This window comes from Bos indicus, chromosome 5 (assembly GCF_029378745.1).
Source record: "Bos indicus isolate NIAB-ARS_2022 breed Sahiwal x Tharparkar chromosome 5, NIAB-ARS_B.indTharparkar_mat_pri_1.0, whole genome shotgun sequence".
In the NCBI taxonomy this organism is placed as follows: Eukaryota; Metazoa; Chordata; class Mammalia; order Artiodactyla; family Bovidae; genus Bos; species Bos indicus.
Genome location: NC_091764.1, coordinates 29410872 through 29429737, shown reverse-complemented (window position 1 = coordinate 29429737; position 18866 = coordinate 29410872). Strand labels below are relative to the sequence as shown.

Here is an 18866-nt window from a genome sequence, read left to right as displayed (position 1 = left end):
CATACAGGGAGTGCTTTAAGGAACTGTTAGTTCTTAGTTCCTAACATACAGAAGAATATTGGTGGAGATTTAATCAATCAGTTTGAGTTGGTTGCTGTTGAGTCGCTCAGTCATGCCCAACTCTGCAGCTCCATGGACTGCAGCATGCCAGGCTTCCTGTCCTTTTCCATCTCCCAGAGTTTGATCAAACCATGTCCATTGAGTTGGTGATGCCATCCAAACATCTTGTCCTCTGTCGTCCCCTTCTCTTCCTGCTTTCAATCTTTCCCAGCATCAGGGTTTTTTCCAATGAGTCGGCTCTTTACATCAGGTGGCCAAAATATTGAAGCTTCACCATCAGTCCTTGCAATGAATATTCAGGGTTGCTTTCTTTTAGAATTGATTGGTTTAATCTTGCAGTCCAAGGGACTCCCAAGAATCTTCTTCAATGACACAGTTCGAAAGCATCAGTTCTTTGATGCTCAGCCTTCTTTTTGGTCCATCTCTCACACTCGTACATGACTACTGGAAAAACCATAGCTTTGACTATACTGGATTACTGATCTTACAAATTTTATCCATTTTCTTCTCCAGGAGATCTTCCCAGACCTAGGGATCGAACCTATGTCTCCTGCATTGCAGGCAGATTCTTTACCACTTGAGCCATGGAGGAAGCACCTATCTGTCTTATACTTTGAATGAATTATTACTAGTATATAATTTGTTTTTAAACATCATTCATTGGTCATTTGGAAAGTATTGAATCAGTATGTTAGGTACAGCTTTCAAATTATGACACATTTCATTATACATTAGCAAAAGTTGTATTTGTTAATCTCATATTCAGTCTCATAAGAAAAAATGCTAAGTATTGTAAAGCTGTCAAGCTCAAGTATTCCAAAATTTTGATTTTTGCTTTGAAATTACCGCCAGTTCACTGAAGTTTATGATTGTTATCAGTGCTGCTGGTACCAAACTCACTTGGTTAATTTTTAAGAGAATGTCTGCCAGATACTCAAGTCTGAAAACCATAGTTTGTCCATCAGTTCAAGTAGAAATGATGTTAAAGTAGGAATGGTGTATGGGTGTTAAGTGCTCTTAGGAGGTAGCCACTGCCATCTGTTGGGCATTACTTCTGGCCAAACTCTCTCTGTCATCCCTGTTCAGTGAGGTTACTGGGGGAACAAGGTCTGCAAGCCTCATGCTGTCCCTTGCAAGGTGACTCACCACTGTGGCTCTGTGCTGGTTTGCCTCATCCTTGTCTTCAGGAACACTGGCACCATCTCAGTCCCTGTGCCCAAGAAGCTACTGATGATGGCTGGAATTGACCATCGCTGCATCTCCATCCTGCTGCCATCACTGCCATCCTGAGCAACTTTGCCAAGGCCACTTTTCATGCCATTTCCAAGACCTACAGTTATCTCATCCCTGATCTCTGGAAAGAGTCAGTGTTCACTGAGTCTTTGAGCCTCCATATCAGGAATTCACTGACCTTCTTGTAAAGACCCACCCCACAGTTTCCGTGCAAAGGACCCAGGCTCCAGCTGTAGCCATCGCATAGGTTTATATGAAAAAAATATAGTGAATGAAGCCAGTTTAGAAAAGAAAAAAGACAGCCAGTTCAGCTCAGAACTGTGTAAGTGCTTTTCCTTGAGACGACACAGAATATTAGAAAGATGTGGATTCAGGGATCAAGATGTAATAAAACCAGTAACTTCCACTGTATATGTATGGCCTAAATCACCACTCCCTTGATTTGTGCCATTTTATTCACCATTGCTTTTATGCTATGAGAGCAAATAATTTAAAAATATGAATTTTGAGATCCATTGTTATGGATGAAGAGCAAAAGGTTAAAATATAAAATAGCCATTCACACAGTAAAAATGGTAAAAAATCTTTTAATATCATTATTAAAGTATTTTATACTTTTCGGACCTTTGTAAGTTCTTGCAGGACCCACAGAAATCAATGGATCACATTTTGGGGAACTACTGATTTACAGTAGTTTGTGGCTTGACTTGTTTTTTTCTCTTTTCTCAGATTTGTTGTATTTGCCTTTACTTTTACTGAGATAGATACTATAGATGTGCTGATCTGCGTAGAATACCATTCCTGGTCACAGCTCCACTTTGGACTGGCAGCCTCTGCACTAGAACAATGCTAGGACTGACCCTGGGCGCAAAAGAGAAGACTGGTTCACAGCCTCACCTTGGCCTTAAGAAGCACAAGCAGCAGGGAAGGGCCATAAACCTGCTAGCCTTGTTGGCTTGCTGTGTGTGCGTTCAGAAACTGGTCACATCACACGGACCTGAGTCCAGAGGGAGACTTTAACTGTGAGTCAAGTGCTTTCCTTCTGAAGGAGTCTTTCAGGCTCCAGGGCGGGAGAGGTTCTCAGGCTAAAATGGGCCCTCCGCAGCTCTCTCAGACCTACGCTCTAGTCCCAAAGCTTCTGAGTCATATCACAGCCTTTTCATTCTAATTATCTCCAGGAAAGGGTCTCCAGACTTCCTGGCTGTAATGAAATTTAGGAGTTAAGAGGTTTTTCCTTTTGAGTACTCTTCGATGCTCCCTTGTGAAACTTAAGTCCATTTCCTTTAGTTTTGTTTTTAATAAAAATAGCCAGTAAGAGTGCACCTTGGGCTACTGCTTTATATTCTGAAGACAATTTATTTGCTGTACCTTCACTCCAATCTATTTTAGCCGTTTTTTTTTTTTTCCTTCTAATTTTTAACCTGGTTCCTTTAATCCAGTAGTCCTGGACTGGGGTGATTTTTGCCCTGCAGTGGACGTTTGACAGTGTCTAGAGGCATTTTCGATTGTTACAACTTGGGGGGATGCTACTGGCATCTAGTGGATAGAAATCAGAGAGCTGGCCTTCATTTCAGCAAAATCACTCATTCTGTTGTTACAGTAAGATTTTCACTGAAATTATATTCGGTTGATAGGACTAGGCAACAATGCATAGCCTCTATCAACTAAGAATCATCCAGTCCAATATGTCAGCAAGACCAATCTTAGAAGACTGTACTTTAGTCCTTCCTTGTAATTTGTTAGCTTTTTATTGTTTTTTTTTCTGAATTAACAATTTGATTTTACTTTGCATATTATCTAGAATTGTAGTTTTATTTAGAGAAAATATTTTGGTTATGTTCAGAATGATTAAAGCTTTTAGAGGTAGGTTACTCTTTTGAATATGAGTTATGTTTGTACCTCAGCTCATAATACATCATTTGTTTCTAAGCCTGAGTAAGTGCAACTGCCTGATGACTTTTTGAAAAATACAGGTTTATGGGCCCCAACCAAATCTTAGAAGAACTCTTCTAGAAATTCCTGTAAAATTCCAGATTTGGAAACCGCTGAAACAGATACGTATTCATAAACTAAGAAATGTTTAGAATAGCTGCTGCAAAGAGAAGATGGTCTTTGTGGCTCTCAGAGATAACATCCACCCTCCTGGGCAACCAGTTCTGTCAGTGAAACCAGTCAGGTAACCCTCCGATTGGCAAGGTGGAACTAACCGGAGCAGTGGTATCCTTAAAATTTTGGCTCTTTCCAGTCATATGGTGTCCAGTTCATTTTATCTGCCACAAGTTTGGTTTGAGAAGGGGTTGGTAGGGAAAAGAGATGTGGGAAGGGATGGAGGAGAGTTGTGTAGTAGAATCAGAGAAATATGATCTACCTTTTGTCTCAGGAGGGGAATTAATCAGTGCTGATTTCTCCTCAGTAGCATTCATTTGCTACCCACATTCGCCACAGTGGTTAAGTGTCTTTAAAAGCTACTTCTGGTATAAATTAATCTGACCAAGGCAGCAGGGCCTCTGGGAAGCACAGAGGACTGTCCACTCCATTCCCAGCAGATACTCTGGTCTCAGTCCTTCTCTTCCTCCCTACTTCCTTTTCTCCCTTTTCCTCCTCTGCCTCCCGCTCCTCCTGACCAGGGATCAGCCCTGACCCCCTGCACTGGAAGCACGTAGTCTTAACCACTGGACACGAACCAGTCCTTTACTTTTTTTGCTAAAAGAGAAGTTAGTGAAGGTCAGCTTGTTTGTTGTGGAGGTTCCAAGAGCTCTGGAGGTCAGACATTTGTTGAGGAAGGAAGGAAAAGTTGATCACTTTTATTTTACTTTTTCCCCTTTGTCTTCATTTTTGAGCCTCACATGTTACCTTTAATAGTGATAGAGGCAGAGCTTAGTGTGGAAGCCAGCCAGCCTGCATCCGAACCCCTGGGTTGGGCAGTAGTGCCCCCTTGTCTCAGACTGCACTGGGGGACCTGGGCAGGCCTCACGCAGTAAGACACATGGTCAATGGGGCAGGCTTGATCCTACAAAACAGACAAGAGAGAGGGTTATTTTTGAAATAAAGTGAATTTTGTTTGGAAGGATAAGGGCTTCCTTTCCTGATGAGTTAGTTGTTAAGGAAGCAAACTAGAATTTTGGAAATGAAAAAAATTATGAAATATTGGGGAATATTAATTTATATTGGAAACATAAAATATTGGTTATGTTTTAGTGTTCTGGATTTCTTTGATTACTTTTTTACTTTTTTAAATGGAGATTTTCCAATACATTTCAGAGTAGAGAGACTAGTATAGGGAATCCATGTATACTGATTACCCCAATATCAACAGTCACTAACACATGGCCAGTCTCATTTCATCTATACCATTACCCACCTTCTCTTACCCTCTTCAGTTATTTTAAAGCATATCAAGTATCAGTATGCATTTCAATCTAGAAATATGTAAGATAGTCTGTGGTCACATTTCCTCTGATTATGTAATTTTTTTTTCATTTGGTTTGTTGTCTGATCTCTTTTTTTTAAAGATGCTGATGATCTGATGATTGATTGAAATCCTGGGAATGTGTAGAGAGTCTGTAATACTCTGTTTTGGTGGGAGAGGGGACATTTACTTACATTAGATCAGTGATTTCCGAAGATGGTGTTACAAACCTAGGTCTTGGTATAAATTCGAATAACAACATTGATTGAAGGAAGTATTGACGGGAAGTCTTAACTGAAATTCCATGTTGACATAACCACGGTCTGAAATGGGGTTCATCACTGTCAGGAAGCCCAGCTTTTAAGTTTGCTTTCTCAGGTTCTAAGAAGAGTACTTCACACCTTTCCCTCAAACCTTACAGACTTCTGTTCTCTCAGCTGATGGCTTTGTTTGGTGCTTGCCTGAGAAAATAAGAATCTGTCTAGAGGGACACCCTCAATTGCCCTCCTCCTCATCCAGAGGTTTTTGTTTTGGCAGCTGGGCCACTCTCCTCTCATTTCCCTCCAGTTGGGTATAATGGAACAAGCTCTGGTGCACCCCATCTGTAGAAAGAAATTGTCCCTTGTTAAATTCACCTCTCTTGATTTCTAGTGGCCCATTTTTCTCTCCCCTTCACAGTTAAACCTTTCAAAAGAGTTGTCTATTCTTTCTTCTACCTTTTTTCTCTTCCATTCAGTCTTTGAACCACTCGGTACTGGCTCCGTTCCTCACTACTTCACCGAAACCATTCTTGCTAAGAGCCCCCAGGTCTTCTGTGATGGAATCCAGTTGTTTTCTTTCTGTCTCATTAGACAAGTCCTTCTCCTTCTCCTTTACTGCCTCCGTGCTCTGCGTGACCTCTAAGTGCTGGAATGCCTCCAGGCTCAGTTTTGTGCCTCACTTCTCTTTATTTGTACTCCTTTCCCTTGGTCATTTCACTTACTCTCATGGCTTTAAATATCATCTTTATGCTGATGACTCCTGAGCATGTAGCTGCAGCCCAGACCTGTCCTCTGAGTTCCACCTGGAGATCAGAAACCTATGACTCAAGCTTCATTGGTACAAAACAAAGTTCTGGCTTTTCCCCCTCAACCCTTTTTCATTTCAGTTAGTAGATCCTGATACACCCAATTGCACAAGTCAGAAACTTGGAAATCATCTTATATCTTCCCTGTCTCTGTCCAGCCCATCAGCACGTCTTAACAATTCTACCTTACACATATCTTAAGTATCTTCACTTCTCTTTGTCTATATTTCACCACTAAATTACTATCATTTCTCAATTGGAAAACTGCTTGAGTGTCCTGATTGGTCCTTCTGCTTCATTTTTGTCTTCTGTACACTCTTCTGCTCACAGGAGGTACAGTGCTTTATGAAAAACACAACCATATCATGTAACTCCTTGCTTAGTTCTTAATGATGGCATTTCATATAGGATAAATTATTGACTCCTTAGCATAGCCTTCAGGGTCCTGCCTGCTTCTCCAGCTTTGTCTACTGCTTTCCCCTCCCTCACTGTGCAAGGCAAAGTTGCCCTTTCACACTGGGATCTCTCATGCCCCAGGGCCTTGACACTCACTGTTCCTTCTCCATACACTGATCTGTCCTGACTCTTCTCCTTACTGTTCTTCAGGCTGTCCTGACTCTTCTCCTTACTGTTCTTCAGGCTGCAGCTTAAATGTCACCTTGTCTTACAGCCCTTTTCTGATCACCCTTCCCAAAGTGGCTACTTGCCCATCTCAGTCTCTTCTTGTCACACCTGTTTTTTTCCAGCAAATATTTATTGAGTGCCTACTCTGTGCCTGACACTGTTCTAGGCACGGGGTAGATAGCAGTGAGCAAGGTAGATACACTCAGGAAGCTTCCAGATAGTGGGCAAACAGATGAACCACAAATATATCATATTCTGATGGTGATCTGTGCTGTGTAGAGAAATGGAGCAGGTGGAGTGAAGTGAGGGATGGTGTTCTCGACAGTGGTTAGAAGAGGAGACATTTTGACAGGGATTCCAGTGAAGTGAGAGAACAGCATCTCAGGTATGTGCTGCTTTTCTAGAACTGTATCTAGAAATATAAGCGTTAAGAAGTCAGAGGTTTCACCTCTTCACCGAAGTTCTTGAAAGCTAGCACAGTGCCTGACCTTTGGTAAATACTCATCATGGGTGGATGACCTTTAGAATTCCACATAATTGTGGCATTCTGGGGACCACATGGCATTGAGGATGTGGCCCACCTACTTAGTCTCTTGGGCTCCAGTCTTTTCATGTGTGGAGTGAAGGAATCCAGCTCAGGAAGTGAGCTCTGAAGACTGCCAGCCTCACTCTGGATGCTGTGGATGTGCTCTGTGCCTGGTTTCACCGAAATGGTGAAAAGATTGCACGAGAGTTCAGTATTCACATAAAAACAAGATTTGCACTTAAAGTTATGTCAGCTGTAGCCCTGAGCAGAATGGCCTGGAGGAGGCAGGAGGGTGGGTTGTTTTGGAGCATGTGGAGGGGCTTGGCAGGTCCAGGCAGGAGCTGAAGGTAGCCTGGACTCAAGAGGTGGCCACAGAGATAAGGGAGAGTGCTGAAGAAATGGTGGGACTTTCCCAAACTTGCACAGAATTGAGGCGAGAACCCAGACTTCATAATCCAGCACTTTCACTCTACCACTTCTCTTGATGAAAGTGAAGTGAAAATGTTGGCGGCTCAGTCGTGTCCAACTCTTTGGAACTCCTTGGACTGTAGCCCACCAGGCTCCTCTGTCCATAGACTTCTCCAGGCAAAAACACTGGAGTGGGTAGCCATGCCTTTCTTCAGGAGATCTTCCTGGCCCTGCGATCGAACCCTGGTCTCCTGCATTGCAGACAGATTCTTTAGTCTGAGACATCAGGGAAGGGAAGCCTACTTCTCTTGATACTTAAAATGTCTTTGGGAGTTCCCTCGTGGTCCAGTGGGTAGGACTCCGCCCTTGCACTGCCAAGGGCCCCAGGGTCAATCTTGGTTGAGGGACTAAGATCCCACAAGCCATACTGCTTGCCCTCCCGCCCCAAAAAAGTCTTGAAGTCAGCCTCGTGGAAAAGTTGAAATCTATGGATATGTGTGATGCTAGTGAGTTTAGTTAGAACAAAGACTGCTTTCCAAAAAACGTTATAAACGTCCATATCAAAATATGCCCATGTGAAAATGTGCTTTTGCTTGTAGTCTGTGCATCTTTGGACACATTCTCAGGAACGAACTTGACTGGAAAACAGGAGAGGGAATGGTGTTTTCACTGTATGTATATCTTTTGTATCTCTGGATTTTGAACCACAGGTCAAGGTATGATGAAAGTTAGTAGTACATGTTGGGTAAAACTGAAGCTGGTCTGCTCTTAGGTTTCTCTGTTTTCCAGATGCAGCCACATTGCTTTCAAACGAGTGCACCTTAGGAAGGTGTCTGTCTTCACACCAGTTGGAACTATGTCAAGCCAGTTGACTTCTAGATAAAATTGGAGCTTGACACGGTGTCGAAGCTCCGTGTCTCTTCTCGTACCCTTTTCTGTCCTCAACAGGATAGTTTAATATACATGTTCCCTTGTCCTTTTAGATTCTGGGGATGTTCTGTTACTGTCACCTCGTCTTTAGGCCACCCTCTTGTTTCACCCTTCACTTGCTCTATGAACTTTATTAAAATATTTACATGATGACTAGTTAATTAAAATTACTTTTTACACACTTTACTCTTATGACTTGGTGGGTACCTCTGTCCCCTCTTCCCTCTCCCACCAAGACCATCAGAACCTTGGCTGGGGATTCCCTGGGATTTGGGGCTGCAGCAGGGAAGGGGTGCCTGACCTAGGGGAGTGTGGACCTCCTCAGAGCTCACACTTGACTCTGCTCCCCAGATTCCAGTGCGTGCAGTACCAGCTCTCCCCTCTTCATCCTTGATGTGAAGACAAAAGTGATTCAGGCTGTCCACCAATTCTTGGTCTCTCCAACAGGCCCTTTGTTCCTTATGTCCCCATGTTTATCTTCCTCTGCATCTTGGCACCTTTCTTCTGTTCAAAAATTTTCCATAAATTTTCTCCCTCTTTTTCTTTTCTTCACTTAAAAAAAAATTTGCTTTCAGTTCAAAAAAGATAATGATAATTAAAGTTACCTTATGACCACCACTTCTTTCAGATGTCTGTTCTATTAGAGGTTATGGATGTATCTTTGATGAGAAAGGAATATTTTTCATGGGACAGTCTGTTAGATTCTGTCCAAAACAAGACTACCATCTTATTATTTTAGGTAGTAGAGGTGCTTAGAAGTGATTGTGTCACGTAGGAAGTTGCCGGTACTGTTGCACTAGTTCAGTCCTAGTCTGTGTGTACAGATTTTCTTCCTCTCCTTAGTGTCCCCTATGCTTGGAGGTCTTATGTGGAAGCAGCAACCCTAAAAATACTTCTTAAGCGTTTCCACTTCATTTTTGAAAGCCTGCCACCCGTGCTTCTCTCTTCTGCTCTTCGTACAGATTCTTTTCAATTTTCTGTTTCCTTAATCAGATATTGCAAGTGTTCTGCCTACATTTCTCTTTTGAGGTCCATCAGAGAGTAGAAAAACAAGTTGTACTATACTTTAAACTCAGCCCTAGTTGTGTTTGAAAACAAGGTATAGGAAAGAAAGTTGGAAGAAAAACTGTCTCTTGGGACCATTGACTTTTATAAAAATGTAATCTATGGCCGTAGAATTTATTTTGGTATTTATTTATTTAATTTATTCATTATAATGAATAATTATTCCTTATTCATAATGAATGAATTTATTATTCATTCATCTAGAATACTGATGAATGAAAGCAAAGCTAGGCATAAATGTTCAGTTACCCAGACCCTCCCCCTGCAAAAAAGAGAAAACGAACCTTGAAATAATACAGTGGTAGATATTCCCAGGTGATGCAGTGGTAGAGAACCCACCTGCCGGTGCAAGAGATGCGGGTTTGGAGAATGAAGTGACAAGCCCCTCCAGTATTCTTGCCTGGAAAATCTCATGGACAGAGGACCTGGGTGGGCGGCAATCCATAGGGTAGCAGAGTCAGACATCACGGAGCATGCACACACAAAATAGCTTTAGAAATTTTGTTAGTGTCGGTGCCTCTGCTGTACTGCACTTAAACAAGATTCAGAGTTCCAAATGGATGTACAGTAGTTATTTCCTTACTAGTCACGTCGCTGAGGATCAGGAGGAGCTTTTTTAAGTAATGCTGCCTGAATGAGGTACCTTTCTATTCCCTGAGTTGTGGAGAACAGGCGCCTGTAACAAGACCATCCAGACTAGGATTCCATCCTTTAACCCAGCTGCTGGGTTCTATGTGTATGGCCCCTGCTGTCCATCTGGATTTTGTGTCTGTTTCTATAGAACATTGTAAGTGTGGAGGGTGGAGTGGGGACTGGTGACGTGAAGTAACCTATCAGGGAGAATCTCTTAATGTTCAGAATTTGTATTATTTATGTTAAAGGTTGAGGACTTTTGAAGTCCTTTGACTGAGTGAAGTGGCTGCTACATGTCTGTTAATTTAAAATTGTGATAGTCCAGGTGGTTGACTTAAAATGGCTGAACTTCTTAGCAAGTAATTGCCATAACATAAAATAAAGCTGGGGCGGGGGCGGGGTTAACAGACTTCCATTTTCTCTAGGATGATGAGAAACATTGTTTCTGAAGATGTGATAATTTGAGCTGAGACCTGAAATGATGAGAGGAAGTCCATTTATGAGAAAGTCTAGGGAAGGTGTGTTCTGGGCACAGGAAATGGTTGGGGTGGTTGTTGGGGGAGGGTCCTGCAGAATTGATATATTGGAGGAAGTGCAAAGGGTGTGAGGTCGGTGAGTTAGAAGAGTGGTGATGGGATCTGTAGATACAGGTGAACAGAGGTTCTTCTGGGCCAGAGGAGGATTCTTCATGTTACCTAAATCTTAAACAATTGAGTGATTTAACACCATCAGGACAACTGACTGATGTAACACTGAAATATGTTCTGCTGCTGCTGCTGCTAAGTCGCTTCAGTCGTGTCCGACTCTTTGCGACCCCGTAGACGGCAGCCCATCAGGCTCCACCGTCCCTGGGATTCTCCAGGCAAGAACACTGGAGTGGGCCGCCATTTCCTTCTCCAATGCAGCAAAGTGAAAAGTGAAAGTGAAGTCGCCCAGTCATGGGCGACTCTTAGCGACCCCGTGGACTGCAACCTACCAGGCTCCTCCGCTAACCAGGAGTAATTATTTTCTGCGATTCTCATGCTGCTTTCTTTCTTTTTCCTACTTGGAACTGGTGAAAGTAAGGTGCTGGAGGAGATAGAGTAATGTGCGGGGGCTTTCCTGGCAGCTCAGACGGTTAAGCGTCTGCCTACAATGCAGAAGACCTGGGTTCAATCCCTGGGTCAGAAAGATCCCCTGGAGAAGGAAATGGCAACCCACTCCAGTATTCTTGCCTGGAAAATCCCATGGACCGAGGAGCCTGGTAGGCTACAGTCCATGGGGTCGCAAAGAGTCGGACACGACTAAGTGACTTCACTTTCACTTTCCTTCTCTTAAAGGAAGGAAGGAAAGGTGGCGTTTGTCGCCCCCACTGGAGAAACGACTGAGGTTCACAGCTGTGGGCCAAGGAGTGACTCACTGGGTTAATTGTCACAGTACCTGTTACTGGAGAATCATTACTGCGATCATTTCCAGTGAAAGCTCCCCCCCCACCTTTAATAGGAATTTAGGCTTTAATATAAAAGTATAGATTGATCACATTTTAATGTTATAAAATTTTAGTCTGTTTATGGACCAGAGCCCACATAGGAAATTCCTTTTCAAATAGTAGGAACTTAATTATTTGTCTCATTTCTCCACAAAGGCGTGGCCAGATGCTGCTGGCTGAACTTAATGCCTAATTGTTGAACCTGAAGCTATTCTAAGATTTTATTATATTGATCTTTTTGTTTTTCCATCTGGTGTGTGTTATTTTAAATCTTTTACTTTTTTTCTCTTTAGCAGGTAACTGAATTTCAGTCTGAGCTAAAACTTGAGTTTTATGCTTTTCCTACAATCTTTCTCAACCTTTCTACTCTTGCTGAAATTAAAACTCATACACTAATTAGAACTTATGTATAGCTTTAGACTTAATGTCCTGGTATTGAATATTAAGACCAGAGCTGAATTTAGTCTTCTAGAAATGTAGAACACGTTGACTTTATGGTAAACCCAAAGCAGCAGCTATCTTTAAAAATAAGTTAGGGAGGCTACAGTCCATGGGGCAGCAAGTCAGACAGGATAGAGTGACTAAACCACCACTCTTACAAATGACTCCACCCATTTTGCATATGAAAAAGAACCTATCAGAGATCAGTGAATCACCTAAGGCCACAAATGGAGATGTGTTGTGTAGGCAGTATCAGGAAAATCAGTAGTTCCTGTTAAGAACACACCCCTTTGTTTCAACTCTTGAGCTGCTGGATTCCAACCAACCCTTCCTAAGTGGTGCTAGTGGTAAAGAATCCACTTAGCAATGCAGGAGATGCAAGAGACTCAGGTTCCATCCCTGAGTCGGGAAGAGCTCCTGGAATACGAAATAACAACCCATTCCAGTATTCTTGCCTGGATAATTCCACGGGCAGAGGAGCCTGGCGTGCTCTGATCCTCCATGGAGACGCAGAGAGTCAGACGTGATTGAGCACGTTTATCTATTTAACCAACCCTTTTCTACTGCCTTAATAATTAGAGCACAGAACCAAATAGATTGAAATTCATATTTACTCAATGAAAAGGTTTTATAGTAAGTGTGAAGTCATCAGATTATTAATCCAAGAACTCAACATTGACTCTCAAACCAGAAAAGTACATTAGAAATACTAAAATTAATATATTTTAAAAGTTTAGCCCAGCTCAAATGTAACATACGTTAATAGGTATTTTCCTTGTAGCTCAGTCGGTAAAGAATCTGCCTGCAATGCAGGAGACCCAGGTTCGATTCCTAGGTTGCGATGATCCCCTGGAGAAGGAAATGGCTACCCACTCCAGTATTCTTGCCTGGAGAAGTCTATGGACAGAGTAGCCTGGCGGGTTATAGTCTATGGGGTCGCAAAAGGACACAGCTGCTAAACCACCACCACCATTGTTTGATATATGATTAAATGTTTTGTTTATCTTGGTCTTATATCAATTTAAATACAATTTGCTGTTTTTATTTTGCCTGGCTGGTTTTTAGATAATATTCGGTTTGGTTCGTGTCCTGCTATTTGTGACCCCATGGACTGCTGCATGCCAGGCCTCCCTGTCCATCACCAACTCCAGAGTTTACCCAAACTCATGTCCATTGAGTTGGTGATGCCATCCAACCATCACATCCTCTGTTGTCCCCTTCTCCTCCTGCCTTCAATCTTTCCCAGCATCAGGGTCTTTTCCAGTGAGTCAGTTCTTTGCATCAGGTGGCCAAAGTATTGGAGTTTCAGCTTCAGCATCAGTCCTTCCAGTGAATATTCAGAACTGACTTCCTTTAGGATGGACTGGTTGGATCTTGCAGTCCAAGGGACTCTCAAGAGTCTTCTCCAACACCACAGTTCAAAAGCATCAATTCTTCTGCGCTCAGCTTTCTTTATAGTCCAACTCTCACATCCATACATGACTACTGGAAAAACCATAGCCTTGACTAGATGGATCTTTGTTGACAAAGTAATGTCTCTGCTTTTTAATATGCTGTCTAGGTTGGTCATAACTTTCCTTCCAAGGAGTAAGCGTCTTTTAATTTCATGGCTGCAGTCACCATCTGCAGTGAGTTTGGAGCCCAAAAAATAAAGTCTGACATTGTTTCCACTGTTTCCCCATCTATTTCCCATGAAGTGATGGGGCCAGATGCCATGATCTTCGTTTTCTGAATGTTGAGCTTTAAGCCAACATTTTCACTCTCCTCTTTCACTTTCATCAAGAGGCTCTTTAGTTTTTCTTCACTTTCTGCCATAAGGGTGGTGTCATCTGCATATCTGAAGTTATTGATATTTCTCCCAGCAATCTTGATTCCAACCTGTGCTTCCTCCAGCCCAGCGTTTCTCATGATGTACTCTGCATATAAGTTAAATGAGCAGGGCAACAATATACAGCCTTGACGTACTCCTTTAAGGGCTTGTCTTTCAGAATTGGTGACCCACCTTTCCACCTTTTTTTTTCTTCTTTGTGGCTTTCAGGATCTTAGTTCCCTGACCAGGGAAAGTGCTAAGTCCTAACCAGTGGACTTCCAGGGAATTCTCCCAGCTTTCAGCTTTTAGCCGTCATGTAATTGGTCTGGTTTTCTTTTGTAATTCTGACATTTTTCTCTTATTGAGAGGGAGGAGCTCTACGTTGAATAACTTGATATGTTAAAAAAATTATTTTCATAGTACCATTAAGTTAAATTGGCTGCATCAGTTATCACAGAGCTTAGATTCAAGGTCTAAAAGGAATAACACTTTGGCAGCTGTTGGCTCTAATGAGAGTAAAACCGTGCTAGCACTGGAAATGCAGGTTAACAAGCTCGTAGTACACACAGCTGGTAAGTACCTATCCCTTTATGTTTCAGTGAACATATTTAGGGCTGCAGAGTAAATTGGTCAGGTTTTATTATCAGAAAACATCAAGTACACCACAGTTACGCTTAATGTGGCCATCGAGGAGAATGCTGCATCCATGTTGCTCATGTATGGTTTTTTCCTTTCTTTGTGACCACTGAATGTATTAACCAAAAGTCTGTGTATTGATTTATGTTGTAATATTTATTTATTCACAGAAGAAAAATCACCAGATGGAGTAAAGTAAAAATGAGAAAGGAATGAAATAAGTGGCCGCTGGCACCTGGCCTCCTGGAAATGTACTGAAGGGCTCCTCGTTCTCCCCTTTTACTCTCAGCCTTCCCTCTTCTGCCCTCAGGGTGGAATTTCTTTGTGCCTTTGTGATCTCAGAACTCCAGTCATTTTCTCCAACATGGTTTCTTTCCTGCTGTGTTTTAGTTACTTACAGTGTCAGTAAAGCTGAATAATTCTACTGCATATCGCCAGTAGTTGCTACCATCTTACACAGAGTGGTCCAGCCTGACAGCTCTTTGGCTTTAAGACTTTTGATTTGTGTAACAAGAATTTAATCTCACTTATCAGGCCTTTATATAATGGCAACCCACTCCAGTATTCTTCCAAGGACAGAGGAGCCTTGCAGGCTACAATTAATGTGGTCGCAAGAGTTGGACACGACTTAGAGACTAAAGAGAGAGATATAAAATAAAACCTTGGGCAGGAATAGAGTTTGTTTTCAAATATAAACTAAGGATCATAAGTAGAAATGAAAAAGCGAGAAATTAGGAGAGGGTCTTAAAGACAAAGTTTTGACTATATGAGTTAGATTGTGTCTGTTTTGCATGGTGATAAAACAGGTTAACAAAAGCCATATATATTGACAGTTGACGGTGATCATTATTATGCCCGGCCGGTCCAAGGCTATTGTATCTTAGAGCTTTGACATGTGTCCAAGACCAGGAGACTTTTCAGAGTGTTGACTTGATTCAAGTGATCCTAAAAAACACGGTTTCCAGTTGGCACTAAAATAGACTGAAGATTCAGTAACCCAAGGTATTTAGATAAATCTGATTTGCATGTTTTAAAAATAGCTATCGCTTGTCTCAGTTTTATTTCTTTGAAACTTGGTTATTTTTACTTTTTATGATAGAAGAGGTAGTATTCGCTTTAAATATAGTTAGATATTTATACTTGACTTGTAAAAATTTCCACTACATTCTTCTGAAAGTTATCTAAGCTGGTGTTTTTTGTTTATAGTTAGTTTAAAACGGAGATGTTTTCCAATCTTTGTGAATCTTTCTATTAATTTGTATTTTAGGCAAAGTAGCATATATACACGGAGAGACACTCTTTATATGGAGGAGCGCCTCCAGACGAAGTCTTTTGCACTTTGTTTTTCACTTAGTTTATCTTACAGCACTTTCCATGTCAACATTTATCCATTTACTTCATTTTTTTAAAAGGCCTGCGTGGTGCTTATTGGAATAGGAAATCCACCATTTATTTGACAACATAACTTCTTGTGTCACCGTAAAAATTATTTTAATTCAAGCAAAGGTGGTTGAAGATCTGGCATCTAATTAAATAAAAAAAAATTATTGCTGTATAGTGGATTTACAGTACTGTTAGTTTCAGGTGTACAGCAGAGTGAATCAGTTATACATATATCTATTCTTTTTTTTTTAAGATTGTTTTCTCATATGGACCGTTACAGAGTATTGAGTAGAGTCCCCTAGGTTGTATAGCAGACTCTTATGGTATCTATTTTATATATGGTAGTGGGCATTTTTAGTCCCAGTCTCCCAGTTTATCTTTCTCCCCGCCTGCCAGCCCCCACCCTGCTCCTCCCCAATCCCCTGGTAACCCACAAGTTTGTTTTCTATGTGCCTGACTCTACTTCTGTTTTGTAAATAAATTTACTTGTACCTGGCATTTATATTGAAATGCTCAGATTCTTTGTCAGCATTATGGAATTTCATGTAAATGGTTTTTTAATTTATACATTGTACTCAGACTTTACAGACAACAGCTCACTGTTCTTATTACACTAGAGAGGGAAAAGGGTAAAAGTGAGAATGTTATTTTCTTATTAGAACTGTGGTAGGTAGTGCTGTGGTCCTCTGTTCCTGGAGGAGTGTGATTAATAAATGAGCATCTGTTTGAGTCAGAGGGTGTCACTGGGATGCCTGATGTCTGATAGACTGCGGGCCTCTGAGCGGAGGGGTGTCAGGAGAAATTGCCCCTGGAGTCAGGGAGGGGGTCTCACGGACCTCTTCCTGCGCTATCCTGGACTTCGTCACAAAGTGTGTGTGTGTGATAAATGTTTAACTGAAACAGTAGAGTGCTTTAATAATATTTTGAGCTTCTCTTTTATAGTTATCTTTTCAATCTTCTTTGTGAATAAAAAGTATATGTTACATTAAAGCGAGTACTCACATTTAAGGGAGAAGGTTGCAAATGAACATAAGGTTTCTTGAAGATTTTCCTCCTTGGCTTAGTTGTTTTCAGCCCTTCAGAGTTTTCTTTATCACATTTGACAAGCAGCCTTTTTCCTTCCCAGTGGCATAAAGTGAGCAGTCTTGCAGAACATGGTCACACATAATTCCGTCAGGTTGGGTCCAAAGCAGCCATGTGACTGACTGATGTCAGATTCAGAAATAACTCAAGTAATTTCTAAATATGAGTTTGGGTTATTTTCCTTTCTTTAATGCCACCAAGTCATCCACACCTACCTGTTTCTGCATTAATGAGCACAGGATTTTTTCTTTAAAGAAAGGACAGACGGGGAATCCTGGTGATTTACAAAAACTGCGTAATCCAGTTAACTAAGGCAGTGATAATGGTAATGTCTGAGGAACATTGGGTATAACCTGCCTGCAGCATTAGTTGTACTCTTCCGGAACAGAATTTTGTTCACTGTCTTAATCCTGGCCTTAAAGTCCTCGCAAACTATTGACACTAGTTCTTTGGTCAACCTGCCTCCTGTCCCTCACACATATTCCTTTCTTCTCCACCCCCATTCACACCCCATGTGCTCTTCTCCTTAGAGACTTTTGGAACATAATATTTTACCTGGCTTTTCATCTGCTTCTTATTGCTCTAAAATGTATCCTTGTCCAATTGTAGATTCTTCCTGAACACCATTTTTCTACCTCTCTGGTCATCCGTAAGTAGGTAATTTTACAAGGCATCCTGCTTTCCTTTTCTCCTTTGTCTACTGAGAAAAAAGTACCTCATCACTTTTTTATCCTTTCCTTCAGTTGGAACTTGGATGATGATGATAATGATCCTTTACTAACAACTTCCAAAGGTTTTCAGATTCATTTATTACTTTCCTTTGCCCACACAGGCACACACAAAAATTACCACGAGGAAGGTAAGTTGGTTAGTCACATCCTTGTTTTGCAGATGAGGACACTTAACAGAGGGCTGGAACTGACTGGCTTAAAGTGATACAGCTATCAGTAGTTAAGAATAGAACCAGATCACCGGCCAGATCATTTTATTCCTGAACCTGTGCATTTTACACTGTACTATACTGTCTACTTTGTATATTTAAGAAGTTTTTTTCTAAATAAAGATAGTGCCTTTCTGCTAGAGGAATTCTTAATGAACATACTTTTTTTTGCTGGATATGTGCGTGGATGCTAAGTCCTGCAATCATGTCTGACCCTTTGTGGCTCTATAGACTGTAGCCCGCCAGGCTCCTCTGTCCATGGGATTCTCCAGGTAAAAATACTGGAGTGGGTTGCCATGCCCTCTTACAGAGGAACTTCCCAACCCAGGGATCAAACCCGGAACTCTGACATCTCCTGCATTGCAGGTGGATTCTTTACCTCTGGTGCCACCTGGGAAGCCCAATATATAACGTTCTAAAATACTTCTTAAAACTGTTCACAGTTTATGGACAGGTTTCTATTTTTCTTTTGGGTAGATTCCTAGAAGAAGTATTGGATTGAAACATATAAATGTTTTACAGACTTGTGAACACTGCACAATTGTTTCCCCTGAAAGGATGTTCTGATTTCCTTATTTCTTCATATTAGCCAGATAGTCTTAGAATACGACAGAAAGCTTGACAGAGTGTAATTATAGCCTCTGCCTAGGGAGACCGGAGTCACTGGTTGTTATTTATTAGTTTAAGTGTTATCATCAACACCATTTCTATAAAAATGACCTGTTTTCTGTGATGGCAATAGGAGACTTTGAGATTATGATCTTTTGTATTGTTTTGCTCTTTTCCTGATCATGTAATTTATGACAGCAGTTCTGTAAGGACATCCGTATTTACATTCACATTCAACTGCTTCCATTTCCTGCAGCTCAACTGAACAGGGAAAAATAAAATTGCAATATTGGGAACCTTCGTTTTTGATTAGTAAGCTACCTCAAATGGCTGGGAGATGGTGTCAGTTTATAGAACCAGTAAGAGCTATTTTCATGATGGTTAGCAATTAGCATTTACTCACTCAGGGTAGGAGACAAATAAATTCAAGAATTGTATATGTTTGAATGAAATACGTCTCTGCCCCTCAGTTATGTACTTATGACCAGGCCAGTTCATTTGACCAGGACCGTTAATCTTTTGATGTTTCAAATGATTTCCAA

At 41.3% G+C, this 18866-nt stretch overlaps 1 protein-coding gene and 1 pseudogene across 3 annotated transcripts in view; both read left to right on the top strand.

Annotated features, from left to right (window-relative positions):
- DIP2B (disco interacting protein 2 homolog B) overlaps window positions 1-18866 on the top strand; it is a 229775-nt gene that overhangs the window by 70619 nt on the left and 140290 nt on the right. The window lies entirely within an intron of this gene.
- LOC139183093 (small ribosomal subunit protein uS5 pseudogene) overlaps window positions 1-18866 on the top strand; it is a 69833-nt pseudogene that overhangs the window by 29831 nt on the left and 21136 nt on the right.